Source organism: Humulus lupulus, chromosome 1 (assembly GCF_963169125.1).
Source record: "Humulus lupulus chromosome 1, drHumLupu1.1, whole genome shotgun sequence".
In the NCBI taxonomy this organism is placed as follows: domain Eukaryota; kingdom Viridiplantae; phylum Streptophyta; class Magnoliopsida; order Rosales; family Cannabaceae; genus Humulus; species Humulus lupulus.
Window position 1 is genome coordinate 222,916,706 of NC_084793.1, and position 21,188 is coordinate 222,937,893.

Here is a 21,188-nt window from a genome sequence, read left to right on the forward strand (position 1 = left end):
CTCATATGTAATCGTGGTCGTTGACCATATCAACAACTAGGGAGCTTGCTTCGAAACATAAAAATAAATTGTTAGTGATTAGATAGTGGAAATTTCATGTTATATGCATAATAATTTAGTGAAATTTTTTAATATGCTACTATAATTTATTATCTCAAATATATGATAATTTCAATTTTTAAGATAAAAATACCTCTAACATCAAAATTGCATCGAAAAAACATTGTTTTGGATAATAATCAAGTTTTCTTGATTGTATCGAAATAGCATCAATGTACCATCGATTTGACATCGAAAAACCATCGGCATCGATGTATCATCGATTTTGCATTGAAATACCATCGATTTTGCATCGAAACATTATCGATGAACCATCGATTTTGCATCAAAACACCATCGATGTATCATCGATTTTACATCGAAACATTGTCGATTTTGTATCGAAAAAATCTCGTTTTGGCAAAAAAAAAACAACTTTTTATGATTGCATCGAAAGAACATCAAAACACCATCGATTTTGCATCGAAAAATCGATGGTATATTGATGATGTTTCGATGCAATCATGAAAACTTGATTTTTATCCAAAATGATATTTTTTCGATGCAAAATCGATGGTGTTTTGATGCAAAATCGATGGTATTTCGATGCAAAATCAATGGTACATCGATACCGATGGTGTTTCGATGCAAAATCGATGATACATCGATGGTATTTCGATGCAAAATCGATGGTACATCGATGCCGATGGTGTTTCGATGCAAAATCGATGGTACATCGATAATGTTTCAATGGTACATTGATGGTGTTTCGATATAAAATCGATGGTACATCAATGATGTTTCGATTCAAAATCGATAGTATTTTGATGGTACATCAATGCTATTTCGATGCAATCATGAAAACTTGATTATTCTACCTAATGATGTTTTTTTGATGCAATTTTGATTTTAAGGGTGTTTATGTCTAAAAAAATTAAAATTGTAATATATACATTTTGGGATAGTAAATAATGGTAGGATATTAAAAAAATTTACTAATTTATTAAGTATATAATATGAAATTTCCCTTTTGACAGTTCCAGGCTATGTGGTTGGGGTAGAGAAAAGGTTTTTTACTATTTTTGATGGAGAGAGAGTGTCGGTTACCCTTCTCCTTCAGCCTTAACAAAATCTCAAACATTTCTGCATACATAAAACCCCTTTACTCTCATTTTCTACTTCCACCATTTTCGTTTCATGCATGGAGGCAAAGTTGCATTCAAAACTTAAAGAAGCTATATTTACCATTTTCCTTTGATACTCAGGTACAATTTTTAGCAAGTTGTTTTTTTCTATTTTGTTAAAAAAAATATTATTTTGTAGTGTGTTTTTCGGAGATTTTTTTATGATGAAAGTTCTTTTTTTTTTTTTATGATATTTCATGGTGATAGTTTCGATCCTATGGTTTTGGCTTCCAATTTTGAAATTTTTTTCTTTCCATTTTGTCATTTTTGTACGAATAATCTTGCATGTTGATTAATATGGTTTTTTTTCTTTTTTTTTTCTTAAGGAAAAGGTAAATCTTTATAATGTGTTTTATTCAACTTGTGCTTGTTGCCATAATGATATTTGTCTTCCTTCAGTTTATCTTAAAAAAAATTTGGTGTGTGTACTATTTTTTTTCTAGTTTTTGGGTCAAGTATTATGATTCGAGAAGCATTTCATTGTACCCTTTATTTTAGATAATAATGTTTTTTCAGTTGGCCGATTTATTCAGTGTAGCATTTAAGTTTTGTGAATATTTCAGTTATCAGATTTAGTTAGTCATTTTGATGAAAATTTGTTATTGACAATTTGACATAATTGTTCATTATTTGTTTTGTGATAATTACTATTATTTCAGATGAACTTAAATTAGCTTGTTTGGCAATTTATTTGGTTCATCTTGAATTGGATGTTTTAACGTGTAAATGATTTATTATATATTGGAATCTTAAAGGGAAGAGTGGTAGCATGCCATTAGATTGGGCTCAACCAAATTAAATGTGTATACTTTGTCATTTAATATTTAGTGGAAATTCAATATTGATATGTTATGTTTTTTTATTCTATTTCAAGTAATTTTTTGCATTAATACGAATATTGTGTTCAATTTATTTAGTGTGTTTTTTGTGTTGTGTAGACAACTATATAGATCACTGAAAATGAGGAAAAAACGTGGTGGGATTTCGAAGAAGGTCTCTAAATCCAAGAGTAATGAGAAGATGAAAAAACTAATGTTAGTAGTTTTCCTATATTGATTTTTTTTTATTTGAATATTTGCACTGTTAATAATTTTCTTGTAATTATAGGAAAGCGATGACACAATAGCGAGCTCAAATGGAAACTTTATTGAGGGAACAGAGATGGCTGCAAGTATCTTTGGTATGTTATGACTTACTTGAACTGTTGTATTGGGGTATATTACTTATGTCCTGTTTTAATGTACTAGTTATTGCATTTCTATTTTAAAATGCAATTAGATGCAAAAGGATCTTGCTAAGAAATGGAAAGAAGGTTTGAACAGTGCTTCAACCAGCAAGTCTAAGAAGAGAAAGCAAGTACCCATATCAGATTTGGACGAGTCTTCTAGTGGTGAGCAAATGGAAGATGATTTTGAAGAGGAAGATGATGGGGTAGAGGTAGATTCCTGATTAGTGGATGAACATAAAGGGGCAATTGTGACTAGATGCTCGTTTGAGAGGGTGAGTCAAATTGTGTGCATGATGTTTGAGGAACAAAAATCAATGGTCAGAGTGGCTGGAATTGGTTCATTTCTGAGGGAAGATTTCCCTAACATCTACAATCCTTTAGTGCAGTAGCTAGTGGACAGTGTAGATGTCAATAAGAGCTGCCTAAAAATATATAGGAAAGAGTTGACGATATGTGGGAAGATATTTCAGCAGGTGATGGATATACCTGATGGGGGTGATGTAACCAAAGCTAATGAGAAGGTTCTGCAGTCAGAGTTGTAGTCTAGGTTTCTTAGTAAGAAGCAATGAGTTGAAATGTCAGATTTAGAACTTCAGCTAGTGAACTACAAGGAAGCAGGCAATTATTTTTTATCTGGTATGATCCTATTCATTGTGGGAAGCGTATTGGTGCCATGATCTGGGAATCAACTGTGTACGGGATATATTAATGTTGTGTATGATGTGAGCAGAATTACTTTCCACAACTGGGCCACCCACAGTTTTGGGGATCTTATGAAGTCTATTGGCAAGTACCAAGCTGGCCAGTTGGTCCACCTAAGTGGATGCACGACTATCCTCCAGGTTAGGAATCAAGTGTGGTATTTTTTTACATTTTACTACTTAATGAGATTCAATTGATACTTACTATATATCTACATTCTTTTATGACAGCTTTTCTATATGCATCATCTCGAAGTTCCAGGGATGTATGTTGGCCGATCCATTTCACCAATCCAATAAGTTATCTTATGAACAATGGTGGCTACAGTGCCTGCAAAGAGGTAATTCCATGTAGATATAATTTTTTTTATTTTTTTTAATATTCCATGTTGATATTGCATTTACAGAATTGTTGATGGAGTTTTTCCTGGGCCGAGTGGAAAAGCGAGTAGGAGTTTCTCGGACACAATGTTGCTGGAAAAGGTTACCAAATTTGGTTATCAGATAGAAGCACTAACTTGCATTGATTGTTGCTCTACCTGATACTATTGAGGGTATTGTATCAAGAGAGTTAAGTATGATGCGGGCCAATTCTCAACCAAAAGCAAATGTAGATTGTAAAGGCAAGGCAAACTGTGGAAATGAAGGAGTAAATGCCCAAGACAGGGAATGACCACCTTGAAAAGGTGCCTGAAGTGTTTGATTTGACCACTGTGGGAAATGATTCTCTTATTCCAGCCAATACCATGCTTTCTAAATCGACTGAGGCGAATCTGTGGGGTGCTGAAGGTTACTAGAAATTTTTCTCATCTAATGGGGTTGTCGTAGGGCCTATTTGGGTGGGTGAATCTGTGTCCCCAGAGATGTACAAATTGGCCAACTATATGTATAACCCTGTTCTTAGTGATTTGTAAGTTCACTTGTTAATTTTTTTTTTATATTTGTTTATCTTAGTTATTTTAGCATGTGTATAATTGTAATTTCTTTATGAGTATAGGCATGTGTTGTGTGACTACACCAACTTGCAAGTGGATCGCTACTGCATGCAGTCATTGTTTCCTGACAAACGAGTTCGCGGGGAGGCAAGTATTTTTTTAAAAATAGCCATAGTTAATTAGTTTGTTTTTGGATGTATTTCTTTTTTGTTTTAGACTTGTTATTTAATAAATATTTGTGTGCAGATAACAACATGCTATGCTAGAATACTAACAAACGAAGAGAAGAAGAAATATCGACCTGGACAACCTCATTTAGTTTGGTTTATGCCTACTGGGATTTCTGTAAGAAGGATTATAACTTTATTAATATACTTTGCTTCTTTTCATGGATTTTGTGTATTTCATATTTTATGTTGATATTGATGATGATATGTTATCTGGTTCATATTTTAAAAGGAATAACAACTAGCCCCTTACCCAATCGACCATGCTTCTCGTCAAGGCAATTGGAAGAAACATCATTTTGGAAGTTTTAAGCATTGTCAAGAGGTTATTCAGTTTTAATTTTTAAAGTGATTTAACCTAGTCATAACATGGCCATTGAAAACATTAGTAACTTATTTTTTATTGCTTGATGTAGATGGTTGTACCTATTTTGAGTGACCTGTCTTCAGAAGCTCGTCATTGGTTTGTAGACTGCGTGAAAATCAATTCAAAAACTGTTGACATTTGGGATTCATTGACCAGCGATGAAACAAAGGCCGAGAGGTTGGAACAAACTAAAGAAATGGTAAATACTCCAATTTTAAAACCATATTTTCCAATGAAATTGATGATCTGACCATACATTTTCCTAATGTTAATTTGTTTTATTTGACTGAATGTAGTTGAGTACCCTGGATAAGTTATTTTACTTTGACATTGCTGGCTCAAGAGGGGTGGATTCATTTAAGTTCTCTACTTTGAAATCTCTTTTAAAGTTGGTTGCCCCAACAAACTAATATTCATGACTGTGGTGTTTATGCTATGAAGTATATGGGAGGCAATTAGTGAGGGAAATGCAAATGCATACGAGGTAATTATACATGTCTATTTCTTTAGTATTGTGCCTTGAGTACCACACATTTGTTTTTTTTTATTCCAGTTTGATGCAACAGAAGAGAGATATAGGATCGGTAATCTTATTGTTTGCCATGAGCTGAATGAACTAAGGAAGCAAATCATGCTCGATAGTGAGAACCATTTTGATATTAATATTGCTGGTGCTAGTGGTGACACTGGAGTCCCACCAAATTATATGTAACATATTTAATAACATTGCTCCTACTTAAATTATACTTCTGTGAATTGCATGTGAAAATAATTATATATCTTGTCTTGATAAAAAAGAATATATATTTTGTCTTGATAAAATAAATCCATGTTTATCCAAAAATATAAAGCCTAATTCCAGTCTATATGTTGTTAATTTGTTATATTCAAGTTATATTTTCTTTTTTCAATCATTTATCACACAATAAAGTAAAGAAATATCACATTATTATTAAAACATCTTAAAACTAAATAAAGTGACTTAATGAAATTCATGGAAAATAAAAAATAAATAAACTAGGAATATCCACCAACTTAAGCTAGTGCAATTCCTTCGTAAGAATGATATTGCATATGAAGAAAATAACCAAAGACACTGTAAATATTTTCATCCTCCTGTTTGCCATCCTCATGTTGTAGCATTTCTTACCGGGCACATGCAGTTGATCAAGTAGTGTTGATATTATTTCTGTCCACCTATAAGAAAGCTTCGATTCACACCAGCTAAAGTGACCATATCCAACTTTGTCCATTGTAGTTTAAGCCCATGAGGAAAAAAAAATAAAAAATTAGTGTTTATGAAAAGTTTCATGTGGAAAAGCTCGACACACAAACCAGAGAATAACAAGGTAATGGATGTATGTATAGCTTACATAGTTAGGACAAGCAAAGAACCTTCGACCAGGATTGCTTCTTGTCCAAGAGGTCTGTATCACTGTTTTCTCTCCACAGCGACATTTTTTATGATTTTGCAAAAAATGTCTCTCATTTGTGGAGCCTTCGGTGCTTGTTTCACTACAATAATTTGGAGTGTCTTTTTGTGCAGCAGTAGTTGTGAAGGAGATGGTTGCATTGTTATTTCCTCTCTTCATCTAATAGCTAAGAATAATTGAGTACTTGGTAAAAGAACATAAAAAGAAGTAAGCACACTGGGTTTTATAGAGGTAGGAAAATTTTGTTTTTAATTTATTGTGGCCATTAGGAGTCCAAGAAAAAACATGATTATTGGAGGGAAAAAATTATAATTTGGTTTGGTAATGGTACATACCTCCACTTTTTTTAGTCGAACTAAAGGCTAGTTTCTTTCTAGGGTTATGCATTTCATGTACTAGGGAATAGGGCTGGGCATGGGTTGGCTAGGTTAAGGGTGTTTGAATGAGTCAACTCAATCATATCGGCCTAGAGAATTCTAACCCATTTAAAACATTTTTAATATATAACTCAACCCTACTAATTATATTAGGAGTTTGGTTGGGTTGGTTTATAACCCATTTAAAAAAAATCTATTCAAAATCTAATCAATAATGTAGAAAAGATGATCAAATTAAACTCTAAAATGATGAAAATAATGTCTTAGTAGTTTCTACTACTAGTTAGTACTTAACAACTCAATTATTACAGTCACAGTCATCCAAATTCAAAACACAAATCTTAAAATCATTACAGTCATCCATAATAGTAAGTAGATAGTTCATAGAAATTTAAACAGACTAAAAAGAGCTTGAATCCATCAATCAACTGTAGAGTCCAAGAACTGTACTTAGCTAGTTAGATAGTAGTAGTAATAGTAATAGTGGTAGTATTTTTATGACTATGGATTTTGGTTCAGACTGAGATTTAATTGGACACTCGTAGTAACACTTGTAGATTTTCTAAGTTTAATCTATAGTTTAAGAATATTAATTTTAACCTAAGGTTTGATTAATATGACTGATATTGATAGTAATATATATTATATTATAAGGTTTAGATAGACCCAATAAGATAGTAACACATGTCATGTGTATGTTTAATGATAACTAAGTATTTTTGAGGAATAAGTTTATTAAGAGTAATATTTGAATATCCTAGGTTCTCTCAGCAGTTTTGAAAATGTTAGAGGACTTAGTCAAGGCTGTTTACTCAATTCAAATTAGACTGAAAATGTGCAATTTCGTGTTTAAATATTCAGCGTATGCCGATATATCGCAGCTATAGGGGCGATATATCGCAGTACGGGGATACGAAAAACACGTAACTTCGCACGATCACCTCGACGAGCCTCGGGCATGCTAGCCCAGGCGATATATCGCCTACAAGGGGTGATATATCGGCTCCTTTGGTATAATTTTGAATGTTTTTTAAAACGTTCTCATTTTAATCTTTAACCTCTTGATAAGTCCAGCATCTTTCTGACCGAGTCTTCAGCCTCTGCTGAACGATAATTCAAATATTTTTCACTTAAAAAGCCATTATTTTATTCAAGTTAAATGAAGATCTTTTCATTCTTGAACTCTATAAATAGGACCTAGTACCCAGCCATTTATTCATTCATCAAGCTAAGTTCAGAGGCTGCAAGCTGCTAGGTTATTTTTTAGAGTGTAAACACTTGGGTTGGGGATTATAAGCTTACCAAACACTTGGGAAATACGGTTTATAGCACATTTCGGTTCAAGGTTTAGATCGGTCATAGAAGCATTTAAGGTATTCCAAACTCTAGTTCATTTTGGTATTGTTTTCCTTAAGTTCTTATAGTTTTCTACTCAGCATCCTAACTTTATTCTTTATTTTTGGATAGGAAATCTAAGATCTTGAACATAAGGTTTTTGGTTTTGGGTAAGTATATTCTTGATGGTATAGTTCGTCCATTCTCTTCATTCTTTTTTCTTCAAATATACTCACCCTTTCATTGATGGTTTTTAGGAGTGTTCCAAAGTCTCAAATCTGTTCTCATATCCCGGTACTTTTGGTAAGGAAAATAAGATAGGATATTATATGCTATGTGTTATCTTATGATTTATGTGTTATGTTAACTTATGATTTATGTGTTATGTTATGTATGTTGTAGACTTGGGCATATGACCTGTGTAACTAACAAGCCTCAATAAATTATGGACATATGACTTGCTTAGCTAGAAAGCCCCACAAATCTAATGGGCATATGACTTGTTTAGTTTATGGGACCCCAAGCAATAATGGTCATTGTAGTATACGTGACATATGTTTATGATATGTTTTAGTATATGTTGATATGAATTTTATGTATAAGATTTATGTGTTAGATTTTCCTTGCTGGGCATTAGGCTCATTCCTTTATGTTTATATGTGCAGGAAAATAGCTTTGGTGGCGGGAAAGGTTCTTGGTAGCTTGGGGATGTGTATTGAGGCGGGATGGAATCGATGGACCGAGCGTTCGATTCGAGGATGAAGTTTCTTTAAATTTTATATGTATTTTCTGCACTTTATTATGTAATCCATTTATTTAAAATTATGTTATGTTTTTTTCTTTAAAAAAACAATGAGATCCCATATCCTACTTTAAATTTTATGTAGTTTAACATTTTTTTTAAGTTTTAATGAAGTAATGATTATTTCACTTGTAAGTTTTATTAAAAATTAGTGTCTATGTATAGTAGTCATTAATGGTCCAAAGTCTAGAGTAGTTGGGTCATTACATCAACAATGGCAATGGGTGCATTGGTCTTCTCTTTTGTTGTCGGCTTGTCCTTAAGTTTGTTGTCTACAATTCAAAAACTAAAGTTAAACACTTAATGAAAATAAAAAATAATAAAGAAATGACATTATTAAGAAGTTATTTTGTTTACCTTCTTCAAGAAACTCATAAGTTTGTATATCATCCAAATAGTCCATTGTTTGAATCCCTTCATGACTCGCCTTAAACCAATTTTGAGTGCAAACTAGTGCTTCCACCATTTTTTGGCTCAAAGAACTCCTAAATGAGTCTAAAATATATCCACTAGTACTAAGGAAAATTCAGAAGCCACAATAGACACAAATATAGCAAGAACATATTTAGCAATCATAGACAGAATCTTAAACCTTTGAGAATAATCCTTCCACCAAAGTAGGATATCAAATGAGGAAGTCATTGGATTGATAGTTTCTTCAGTCAAGTACTTATCAACATCATTCATTTTCTCAATCACAAACATCTATTGTTGTTGTAAATAATTTTCCAATAGTCTCCTCCTAATAGTTTCTTTGACACCACCCTTTGGCGGAGAGTCACTTTTACTTACCTAAACATACAAACAAAAAGAAACACAAATTTAGGGTTAGAATACAATAACATATATAAACAAATCATAATAAATAAATAAAACTAGCAACTAACCTTGTCACCATCGCTCTCACCTCAACATTATAAGAATTGTATAATTGTTGAAGAATTTGTTCCGCATTGACAACAATCTTGGCAATAGCTTCAGCATCATAAACAATCTCAAAACAGTACTTCAAATACTTCAACTTGTATCTTGGATCAAGAAAAATAGCCAAAAACAACATGGGGTTGATGTTCTTTGCACTGCCCCAATATTTGTCATATTTCATTTTCATACTAGCAGCCATAGTGGATAACAAATGATCACTACTACTAGCCAAGTCACTCAATTGTGTATGAATCTCACAAATATCATGATAGAAATTGTTGGACGCTACATGCAATGTGCCACTAAACTTTAGAGTAACTTCATAAAAAGTTGAGAGAAATTTGACAAATATAGTAGCACTCTCCTAATAAATAGAAGTTGGCAGCCCAACCCTCTTCTTCCCATTTTCATTTTTCATGAAGAAACTCACAAATTTTTCATCTTCCTGCTCATATCTTGCAAAAGCTTTTACAAATTTAAGAGTCACGTCTAACATTATGAAAGTGTAGTTCCACCTTGTAGGCACATCTAAAACCACCCCCCTCCCCCTTGTAATCAATTCTTTCCCTATCCACACAAGCCTTGAATTTTAGCAACCTTGCAGGAGATGACCGAATGTATCTTACACAATTGCGAATGACAGCGATTGAATCATGCATGTCTTTCAACCCATCATTCACAATTAGATTGACTATGTGTGCACCAAACCTTAAATGCATGAACTCACCGTTAAGAACAGATCCATTCCATGCATTCACCCTCCTCTTCACAAAACCAACAGTCACATCATTAGTTGATGCATTATCAACAGTCACAGCAAAATCCTTTTCTATTCCCCAACCCAACAAATAAGCCTCAATCACCTTGCCGATTGTCTCCCCTTTATAATTGGAAATTTGACAAAAATTTATAATTCTTTTTTGCAAATGTCAATCGCTATTAACATAATGTGTAGTGAGACACATATAAGTCATTTGGGTGGAAGAGGTCCAACAATCAGTGGTTAAACATACCTGTAACGACCCGGATTTTCAAGACTCGATAATGCGGAAATATAAATGTTTTCATTTAACAAAATGTCTCAAAAACCCATAGGAAAAAAAACTTTTTAAAAAGTCGTATGACCATACTTAACATTTAGTTACAAACATGTTTTACAAAGATTAGAGTGAGCCTAGTTTAGGAAAATTACACAACATTTCCAAAAATAAAAGGCTTCCCAAAAGGTCGGCCCACATGTACATTTGCAAGGAAGACTCCAGCACTCACTGCTCTGCCTTGCCCTTGTTCTTACCTACAACATGAAACAACTAGGTAAGCGAAAACGCTTAGTAAGATCAACTTTCAAACAAAGCATGTAGAGAATTAGGGTTCCGGACCCATCCGGACCCTACACAATCAATTTCAAGAACGCTAAAGCGTCCTGGCAAACTTATGGTCATGCCTGATAACCAAGGATAAATTAATTCATAACTAGATAAAAATCCTGCACTCAGAAAAATCCCAGAACAAGCAGATATATTATATCACAACTATATCTTATCAACAATTATATCCCTGCACTCAGAAAATCCCAGAGCAAGCAGATATATTATATCACAACATAATTCGAGACCAACGCTCGACAATTTCCAACAATTCATGCGTAACGCGCCCTCCAACATAATTGCTAATCTGTAAAAGAGAACCGAGTCTCCACACTAAGACCTAGCCAATAAATATTCTCATCAAGGATAACTATCGTGTTACCTAGGGCATCGCTACATATTCAAGAGTGTAATCCAATTTACACGATTTTACAGAGACTTCTATGTTAATCAGTGGTGCTGGTGAGCAGCTGCCCCTAGGGTGTTCAACCTCACTCTATCTTGGCAACCCCTAGTATCTCTAGGCACTCTCACGGAATGGCCAATATTCACGGCTGCTATCCGGGAATAACTTATCAGAGCACTTGCTCGGATTCTAACCGTCCAATGATTAAGTAAGCATGAGGGCCCCTAGGTCCCATTTATCTTGGCGCCCCTAGGTTTAACCAGCTTATCCTCATCTCATGGCCACTCGTCGCGGTAATGAACCGGACATAAATAAAATCAAGCAGTGTGACGGGGAGCAACCGTCTAGGATATGACGGACTTCTACCGTTCATATTTTCTAAATCAGCACTCATTAGACTAACGTCTCTAAGCAACTTTCTATGACAGCCTATATATATGCATGTATCCCTATACTAACATACAAGACAATAATCATTTCATGTTGCAGCCATACAATATAAGTTGACTTACTTGGAGTCCTTAGCGCTCAGCAGGTTTTCACCCTCCAACGTTCAGTCCAATTACGCTTAGCCAATACTGTAGTTATCCATACAATATACTCGAATTAATTATGGCACTCATAATTCATTATTATTATTTTGGGCAGTTTGGTCATTTTAATAAAAGTCATTTGTAAGGATTTACAATCCTTATTTTGTTTTAAACCTATTAAGGAAAGTTATACAAAATATTCGAGACTAAACCCTAAGTCTCGGGGAGACCTATCCTAAGGTCTCGATACCTAGGCTCGGGTATCACAATGGTATTTCCCACAATCCGCTAAAAATCTTATTCTTTCAAGGTATCGCTATTAACCCGCACTTTCGACTAGTCGGTTAAAATATGTAAGATTTTAGCCGGTATTATATCCAGAAAATACAAATAAATTCCTTAATTATTTTTAAAGAAAATAAACTCTTTAAATTTTCCTTTTATTTTTCTTAAGGTTTTAATATCTAAAAACCGTTTTAAGAAAATTGCCTAATTTGTCTTAATTAGGAAAACTGTTAAAAATTTCTCATCTTGACTAATTAATTTTCCAAAAGCAATTAATCAATTTTTACTTACTAGAAAAATAATTCATTTAATTATTTTCTCAAAATATAGGGTTTTAAACCCTCTTTTAATTTATTAACTATTAATAAATTAAATCTCTTATTTTCAGAAAGAATAAAAACTCTTTAATAAAAATAATTCATTTAAACTCAAAGGGTAAATTTTAGTGAAAATATGATTTCAAGACTTACCATTTTATATCTTGAAATAAACAAAATTTTACTTTTTACCTTATGTTCCAAAATCTCATTTTTACACTAAGTGTGAAAAACCTATTTTTCACATTTTTAACTACAAACTTCGTTAGTTCATAACTTGAAATTTAATTACCCAATTGTTACCAAAATTTCTCAATTCCATTTTTGTTATGCCATTTAGGTCTTTGTAAAATCTTAGGTCAAAATGAGCATTTTTGATTGGTGAAATCATTTTCCAACAATGAGGTAAAAATGACCTTATTTTCAAGTCCTTATTTTTTCCAAACTTTGACAGTTTATAACTTTCAAACCGTTCAATATTTTCTTACCAAATTTTACAGTGGAATAATAGGTTATGCCAGTAATATGTCCACAAAATTTTAGAAAAAACTGGGTTCATTTGCCCTGTACAGTGGCTGTCCAAACTTGGTTCCGAAAATAAGAATACGAAAAAACAGTTTTTTACCTAATCTTTGAAATAGCATAACTTACTCATTTCTAAACATTTTTTAGTGTTTCAAAAGCTCAATTTTATGTACTCAATCTCAACAACATCATAGTACAATTTAATTTTACAAAAACAATATACAGTGGCTGCTTGACCCCTTGGAAGTCACAGCTCAAAACATGTTTTGTTTTAGGGTATCCTACAAAACCCTTGGGGGTTTTGGTTCCCATTTTCAAAAATCAATACACATGCATCATAAAAATTATTAAACAACTACCATAACCTTATTACATCACCAACAAGAAACTTTAAGCATTAGATATACAAAATAATGCTTAAAACTAAAAACCCTACAACAAAATCATCAAAAGTAAACTTTTTACCTCTTTGGTGTTCTTGCTTAAGGTTGGGACCTTCCTATTAGCTTTGGCTCCTCCAAAACCTTTCAAAAAACTCTAACCAACTTCCCCCAACAACATAGTTAATTAGCTATTTGAAACTCTAAGCTTAAAACTTTACAAAAGCCTAGATTAGTGAAGGTTTTTTTTTTTTTTTTTTTATGAATAAGGATCAATTTATTGCTCAACAAAGGCTGTTACAAACTCAAGAACAAAGGCCTAGAAATGGCTCAATTGCTCAAACCAATTACAATCACTATGACTAGTTTTCTCATTTTTAAAAAGAGAAAACCTATTACAAATTCCTCTTTTAATTTTCTGTACAAGAATATGAACTGTATACACATTATCATTCCACAGAGTATTGTTTCTAGCTTCCCAAATATTATATACAAGGCTATTCACAAGGGCAAGATAGACCTCTCGACGGAATTTGGAATGCTTCGACCTCTTAATCTTCTTAATACAAGCTTCAAGCTCCAATTTATGCACATTGAAATCTGTCCAAGTAAAGATATGATGAGCCACTGTAGAGCTAAAGTGACACCTAAAGAAGAGGTGAAGGTGGGACTCCAAGTGAGCACCACAAAAAAGACAATTAGCATCAACTATCTGACCAATTTTCAGAAGCCTCTCTCTAGTTTGTAATCTGTTTAAACAAGCAAGCCAAGTGATGAACTTGTGCTTGAGAATACTCAGCCGATTCCAAATGGAAGAGAACCAAACTTTCCTGACATTGGATTTCGGCCAAAGAAGAGAGCAAACTTTAGTGATACTAAAGTTCAGTTGGGTGAATATAGATTCTTCCATTTTGTTCTTGATAATGTTCTTAACCATAACTACCTTTTTCCAATACCAGCTTGCACTTTGAGGAGCCTCATAACTCCACCAACACTCATCTTTGATATAAACAGAGTGAACCCAACGGACCCAGAGGTTATCTTTCTTATTGGCTATATTCCAAACATATCTACTCAAAGATCCAATGTTCCAGCTATCTATATCACGAAAACCCAGCCCCCCTTCTAGATTAGTGAAGGTTTACCTTAGGGAAAATACTTCCTAGACCAAGACTTAGCCTCCAAGTTTTCCTTGGTGTTCTTGAGGTTGAATATTGAGAGAACACTTTGAATGGTCTTAAAAAATCAGATGAGTGAATGAGAGAGGGTGGTGTGGTCGGTTGGGGAGGGATGGAAGAGTTATATACTATCTAATTTATCTCAAAAACACTCAAGTGTTTTCCTCCCACTTGCCCACTTGACTTGACTTACTTAAAATGAGATTTATCTTTATTAAGTTGGGTTCACACCACCTAAAACACCACATGGCCGGCCAACCCTTGCTATATATAATCATTTCATTTTTTTTTTTTAATAAAGGTTAAAAAAAGGTTTCATAAGAAGAAAAGTCCAAATTGGCTTTTGACACCTTTTTCACTCTTATTAAGTTTTAATCACCAAACTTAACATTAATTAATTAAATTAAATGTCTCTCACATTTAATTTAATTAATCACATAATAAAATTTAACCTAAGGTCCATTCATGGAATAAAATTCCCCATTTTGGTAAAATTAGGCATTTAACACAAAATGCCCTAAAATTTCCATTTTCTTTTAGGTTTATTATTTTTGACCAAACTTTAACTTTTATGAATGTATTTTATGCCCAAAATATAATTTCCATGATTTTTCATTTTATTTTCCGAGATTTTTACCCGATCAGGGTTTTTGTGTCGGTCCAGGACTGAAAGTCTTATCTTGACTTTTAAAATCACAAAATTCATATTTTGGCTAGCAATAACTCATGGAATACTTACAAACAAAATATAATATTATTTAAAATAATATTCTTAACCCGGGGGAAAAATCCCGACCCGAGTCGTTTAAAGGTACCCGAAAACGTAGGACGTTACAATACCCTTTTCCCATCTCTAGTTAACTTTTCCTTTAATTTAACCCTCTCATCACAAAATAATTGATATATATATATATCCCTAGTCACAGCCCTTCTATTAGGGATAACATATTTTGGTTGCAACTCCTGAACAAGATCTTCAAAGCCTTCACCATCTACAACACTAAAGGCTTGCTAATCCTTCACCGTGAACTTAGCTAAGGCTTTCCGACATATCTCCTTATTAAAGGTCACAGCCAACAAATTTCCCCCACCATCATTACCACTTTGAAAGCTAAGCAATTTCTGCTTTTTTATCAGCCACCCTATAAGGATACTTTTTACATTGATTGTTCACATGTACCCACAAACTACTTGTTCCAACTCTCCTACTATCACAAGCATAGTCTTTCCCACAATAGTTACAAGTGCATCTAGGATCGTTTGGATTCTCATCCTTCACTTTTGTAAAGTGATCCCAAATTGTAGAGTTCCTAGTAGGCTTGTTCCTAGTTGTGGGTAGTTCACCATCAGCTTCTTTTTTGGGTGACTTAAGATCAATAGGAGTAGTGTTTGGAGTGGGTTTTGGGGCAGTGTTTGGGGTGATGTCTACGGTATCATGCATTTCACCTAGTTGGGTGGAAGTTGGGCTAAGAAACTTGTCCATCACTTCTACATTAAACATATTAAAAACAATAACTTATTTCGTCACTAATTTATTTAAGCAAATATCAAAATATTTCAACACTTATATGATTTTGAGCAACTAAAAATAATCAACAATTCCAAACTAAATATTCAATTATTTCAGCACTAATTTATTTGAGCAAAAATAAAAAAATTTCAGCACTTATATGATTTTGACAAACTAAAAAATAATCAACAATTCCAAGCAAAATATTCAATTATTTTAGCACTAATTTATTTGAGCAAATATCAAAACACTTCAACACTAATATGATTTTGAGAAAATAAAAAATAAAAATCAATAATTTCAAAAAAAAAAATATTCAACTATTTCAAAACTTATTTTAGCAAATATCATAATATTTAATACTTATTTTAGCACTTAACAAATAAACAGTTTTAAAATATGACAAATATGCACAAATAATCATATATTTCAGGACTAACTTGTTTTAGCAAACAATTTCAGCAACCAATATGTTCATGAATCATCATCAAAACACTATTAATCAAATAATTATAGAAAATATATACCTATTCCTTGAGATTTAACACTTTGGCAGCAATATTTCTCCTCTTCCGTTAGGCTTTGATAATACCAATTAGATCCTAGTGTATAAAAATAACATAGTTTAGCAATAATATAAAATACAATTAACAATATTAATAAATAAAATCACATGACAGAAAATACCAAAGCTTTTTTTATGATAGGACCAAATCAAAATAATAATACAAAACCAAAGTCTTTTCAAACATATACTTAGTTTTTAATAATATATACTTAGTTAGTTAGTTTTATATATATACTTATATATATATTCATATAATATAACATATATACAGTATTGAAAGTATACATCTGCATGAATCCTGTGCGTGCCCTCTCTCCACCTCTGACAACCGCCTGGAGTCGTGCTCGTGGTTGCCTGAAGCCTTAATAACCTGGAGCTACAACCTGAAGCAGCAGTCGCCTGAAGCCTCGACCACCTGGAGCTTCATTTCCTGGAGCCGCGGCCACCTAGAGCCTTGACCATCGTGAGCTTCGCCTATAGATGGAACTGGCAGAATTGTAGAAAAATTTGGAGGATAACGGGCCTATATTTCCATGGAGAAGAAGGGTGACTTTTGAGAGTGTATAGAAGGGAGAAGAAAGCAGACAATAGATTAGGGCATTTCAAAAAAATTAAAATAATGTTATGTATTAGTTTTTTAGGGAATAGAAATTAGGGAAAATTACAAATTGTACGGTTTATGAGAAAAAAAATCTAAATTTACGGTTATATAAAATAATAACAAATTTACGGTATAACTGTTTGCTCTCCCTCATTTGCCACATAATTATGACTTCTACCTTAGTTTCCACTCACAAATTAATTTTTTTTTGATGAATCACCCACACAATATTCCAACGATTCTATAAATATTTTTTTATATGTATATAATATACTACTTTTATATATAAATATATATCAACTAAATTTATTTTTTCTTTTTGATAATATTCTCTATTTTTTTTTTGTCTTTCATGGTTTACATTTTATTTTATTTTTTTCCTCTTTCTCTTTGTTTTTTTTTAATATTTTACTTTTTACTTTATGTTTAAATAGTTTAACAAAGCAATATATAAACAAAATAATTATGATATTGCTTCAAGAAAATATATAATGTTACTATTAAAAATAAACTTATTTTAAATAAGTCAATCAATAAATTAGTAGTATATATGTTGAGAGATGAGATAAAAATAACAAAGGATAAATAATTAAAAAAATTGATCAAACTAAATAAATTTATGTTTTATTTATTGTGTTCGAATTCAATATCCATGAGATACATTAGTTATTGGTTTAATAATTATATGTTACAATATAGTTAATGATCGTCACAATATTATTATTTTAATATTTTTAAATTCGATTTATAAATCTTTGTTACAATTATGCTAATCAAAATTGGGTTAATTACATCTTCTACCGTAATCTAAAAAAAAATTCGTTTTATACGGTAATGTTAACAAATTACAAAAATACGGCATTTACTACCTATCACCCCGTGTGTGTGTATATATATATATATTAACCCTTTGTTTTACTTTTTTATTTCAATTTTTAATAAGAATTAGGCATATCAAATAATATAATAATAAAAGTAATAATAATTATACTTACTACCTTCAATAAAATAAAATAAAATAAAGTAATTTATTTTATTTAAAATAAATATATTTATTAATATTTATACAATTACTCAAAAAATAAATAAATATTTATACAAATTACAAATATACTGTTAATTAAAATTAACATTAATAACTATATGTTACAATATATAGTTAAAGATAATCACAATATTATTATTCTTTATAAAAATATTATATATTTTTTAAATCATAGCTAGTCAAGTCTCAACACTCCATGTTAAACCAAAATCATAATCTAATCCAAGTTTCAAGTTTTGTTACAAAAATATATTTAAAGTTAAAAAATTAATTTTGTAAATCTTTGTAATAATCATGTTAAATTAATTTATAAATTTTTATGTAAATGTGAGTTACAAAAATAAACTTTTTAGTTGTGAAATTAGTTTTGTAAATTGTTGTTACAAAAATGTAAAACTTGTTTAAAGAAAAATGTTGTATTTCACCACTATATTCAATAAAGTATTTTATAAATAATGAATATCTTAAATTTATATTTTTAAGTTGTATAGCATAAATATGATGTTTCATGTAATTTTTTGGTACAATATTGTAATAATATGAAAAAGTATAATAATTTTATGTATATTTTCTTTATGATTTCTTAACTATAAAATATTTTCGTAAATATTAGTTACGAAAATATCTTTCTTAGTTGTAAAACTAGATTTGTAAATTATTGTTACAAAAATAAAAAATTTAGTTACAAATTTGTTTGTAAGTTTTATCTACAAAAAAAAAAAAAAAAATCTACAATTCTATAAGTGATTTTGAAAATATTATTTACAAACACGTAACAGATATTTACAAGTTCGTAACATATATTTACTAGTTTGTAAACGTTGATCACAAGAAATTGTATTTTACAGCTTTTATTTATGATTTTGCCACTCCGTATTTACAATTTTTCCATTCCGTGTTTTTATCCAAAAATTCTGTATTTTTGTAAGGTACCGTATTTTTCAGATTTTTTTTAACTTTTAGTGCATTTTTGTAAATTTCCCTAGAAATTATGTATATTTTTAGGGTTTAGATATTAGGGAGGGTCGGGCCGAGTTTGGTATATTGGGTCATGAATCATTTGGGTCGTGGCCAGCTTGTTAATGTGCGGGTTGTACTTTCAAGTGCCGAATGGGCTTCAACCTACTCTTGTTCAGCCTTGTCAGCCCATTTTCTGTGTTGGGTTGGCCTGTTTAGTTAGCCCAGTCTCAAAAATGCCCAACCCTACTAAGGAAGATACGATCATATCTTTGATGATGTGACCACACAATGTAGATAAATGAAGGAATTGTTACCCTTTAAAAAGTGAATAATTCAGAAAACAGGTTTTCATTAGCTCACCTACCCCATTGTTTATATATATATATATATATATATATATATATTACAAAATCCAAGCTCAACTCCACCATGCCCGATATTTATATCACTTAATGAAGTGGTTAATGTTTGATTTAAATTTTATTTTTGTATTTATCAAATTAACATAATGAACAATTATTGTAAATCATGGTAACTATACTAATAACAAAAAAGAGTCGATTTAGCAGAGTCACGGGAGCTTGATATTTTGTAACTATACTAATAACAAAATATAAAATAGGGTTGATATCGATACCCTCGGTCCATCTAGGACCAGGCACACCGAAAGGGTTCCACGTGCCATGGCTAAGTCCGAGATCGAAGGATAGATAATGAAATAGTGATATTAATTAGGTTCAACTTACGCAGTACCACTGAACGACTAAATAGGGACCTCTTCCTTAGGGCCACAACCAATATTGGGTATTAAGTTTAATATGCTAGATATTTGGCAGAGTCACTGGAGCTTGATATTTTGTATTTTATACTAATAACAAAATATAAAATAGGGTTGATACCGATACCCTCGGTCCATCTAGGACCAAGCACACCGCAAGGTTCCACGTGCCTTGGCTAGGTCCGATATCGAAGGATAGATAAAGAAAAAGTGATATTAATTAGGTTTGACTTACACAGTACCACTGAATGACTAAATAGGGACCTCTTCCTTAGGGCCACAACCAAGAGATGGTATTAACTTTAATATGCCTGATATTTGGCAGAGTCATGGGAGCTTGATATTTTGTAACTATACTAATAACATAATATAAAATGGGGTCAATGCCGATACCCTTGGTCCATCTAGGACCAAGCACACCGCAGGGTTCCACGTGCCATGGCTAGGTCCGAGATCGAATGATAGATAATGAAAAAGTGATATTAATTAAGTTCGACTTAGGCAGTACCAATGAACGACTAAATAGGGACCTCTTCCTTGGGGCCACAGTCAATTAATTATGTTCCTTATGTGTTTTACCTTTTTATTTACATGCTTTATATTTTTGAATATTCCAATTTTGAAATTATAATGCTAAATTTCTATAAGCACACACATATGGTTCATTTTTATTAAGAGAATGATTGAATGTGGTATTTGCCATCAATATGGGCCCACTAATGAGGTCCACACCAGTAGGCCCAAAATAAATAACGCAGAGTATTATTTAACATATGTTCTTTTTGTTAATTGAGATAAGTGTGATATTTTTTTAATTTATTTAAAACTGTGTAGACCACGTGAATCCGACACCAAAGCCACAACGTGTCATCGCACCTCGATATTGATAAGGCTAAAAACTTATTAGGTTAAAAAATCCTTTTCATAAAGTACACATAAATCAATCGACTTCACGTACCATTTTCTTGCCAAATCGATTGATTAAGCATCTTTTCACAGCCGAAAGGTAACATATACGTACAGTAGAACCCTTAGACATACACTATGTTTAACATGATTAAAATAAAAAAAGAGGCATCTGAACGGAGATATTTTTAATGCATGAGATTAACGAAAAAGTAAAGTGACAACCTTTCTCTTACAAGTCCAATCAACCCACACCCATACCATATTACCTGAAACA

The 21,188-nt window shown here is 32.0% G+C and overlaps 3 long non-coding RNA genes across 7 annotated transcripts; 2 read left to right on the top strand and 1 right to left on the bottom strand.

Annotated features, from left to right (window-relative positions):
• The first annotated feature begins 1,102 nt into the window (after positions 1–1,102).
• On the top strand, positions 1,103–4,232 carry LOC133803656 (uncharacterized). 3 transcript variants are annotated; one of them, XR_009878086.1, is made up of 7 exons: positions 1,103–1,304; positions 2,162–2,257; positions 2,331–2,403; positions 2,502–3,293; positions 3,384–3,493; positions 3,560–4,062; positions 4,150–4,232. It is a non-coding gene; the product is annotated as an uncharacterized LOC133803656 (long non-coding RNA). The 3 variants fall into 3 exon arrangements; XR_009878085.1 differs by having other exon boundaries at positions 2,502–3,087; positions 3,182–3,293; positions 3,384–4,062; XR_009878083.1 differs by having other exon boundaries at positions 3,384–4,062.
• Positions 4,233–4,331: 99 nt separating this feature from the next.
• On the top strand, positions 4,332–8,754 carry LOC133803650 (uncharacterized). Its single transcript, XR_009878080.1, has 5 exons — positions 4,332–4,432; positions 4,547–4,639; positions 4,731–4,880; positions 4,978–5,165; positions 8,492–8,754. It is a non-coding gene; the product is annotated as an uncharacterized LOC133803650 (long non-coding RNA).
• A 1,934-nt stretch (positions 8,755–10,688) lies between these two features.
• Positions 10,689–17,241, bottom strand: LOC133803667 (uncharacterized). Of its 3 annotated transcripts, none has more exons than XR_009878088.1 (3): positions 16,907–17,241; positions 16,581–16,655; positions 10,689–10,846 (listed from the first exon to the last, which is right to left on the bottom strand). It is a non-coding gene; the product is annotated as an uncharacterized LOC133803667 (long non-coding RNA). The 3 variants fall into 3 exon arrangements; XR_009878090.1 differs by lacking the exon at positions 10,689–10,846 and adding an exon at positions 13,296–13,965; XR_009878089.1 differs by lacking the exon at positions 10,689–10,846 and adding an exon at positions 14,821–16,031.
• Positions 17,242–21,188: the final 3,947 nt, after the last annotated feature.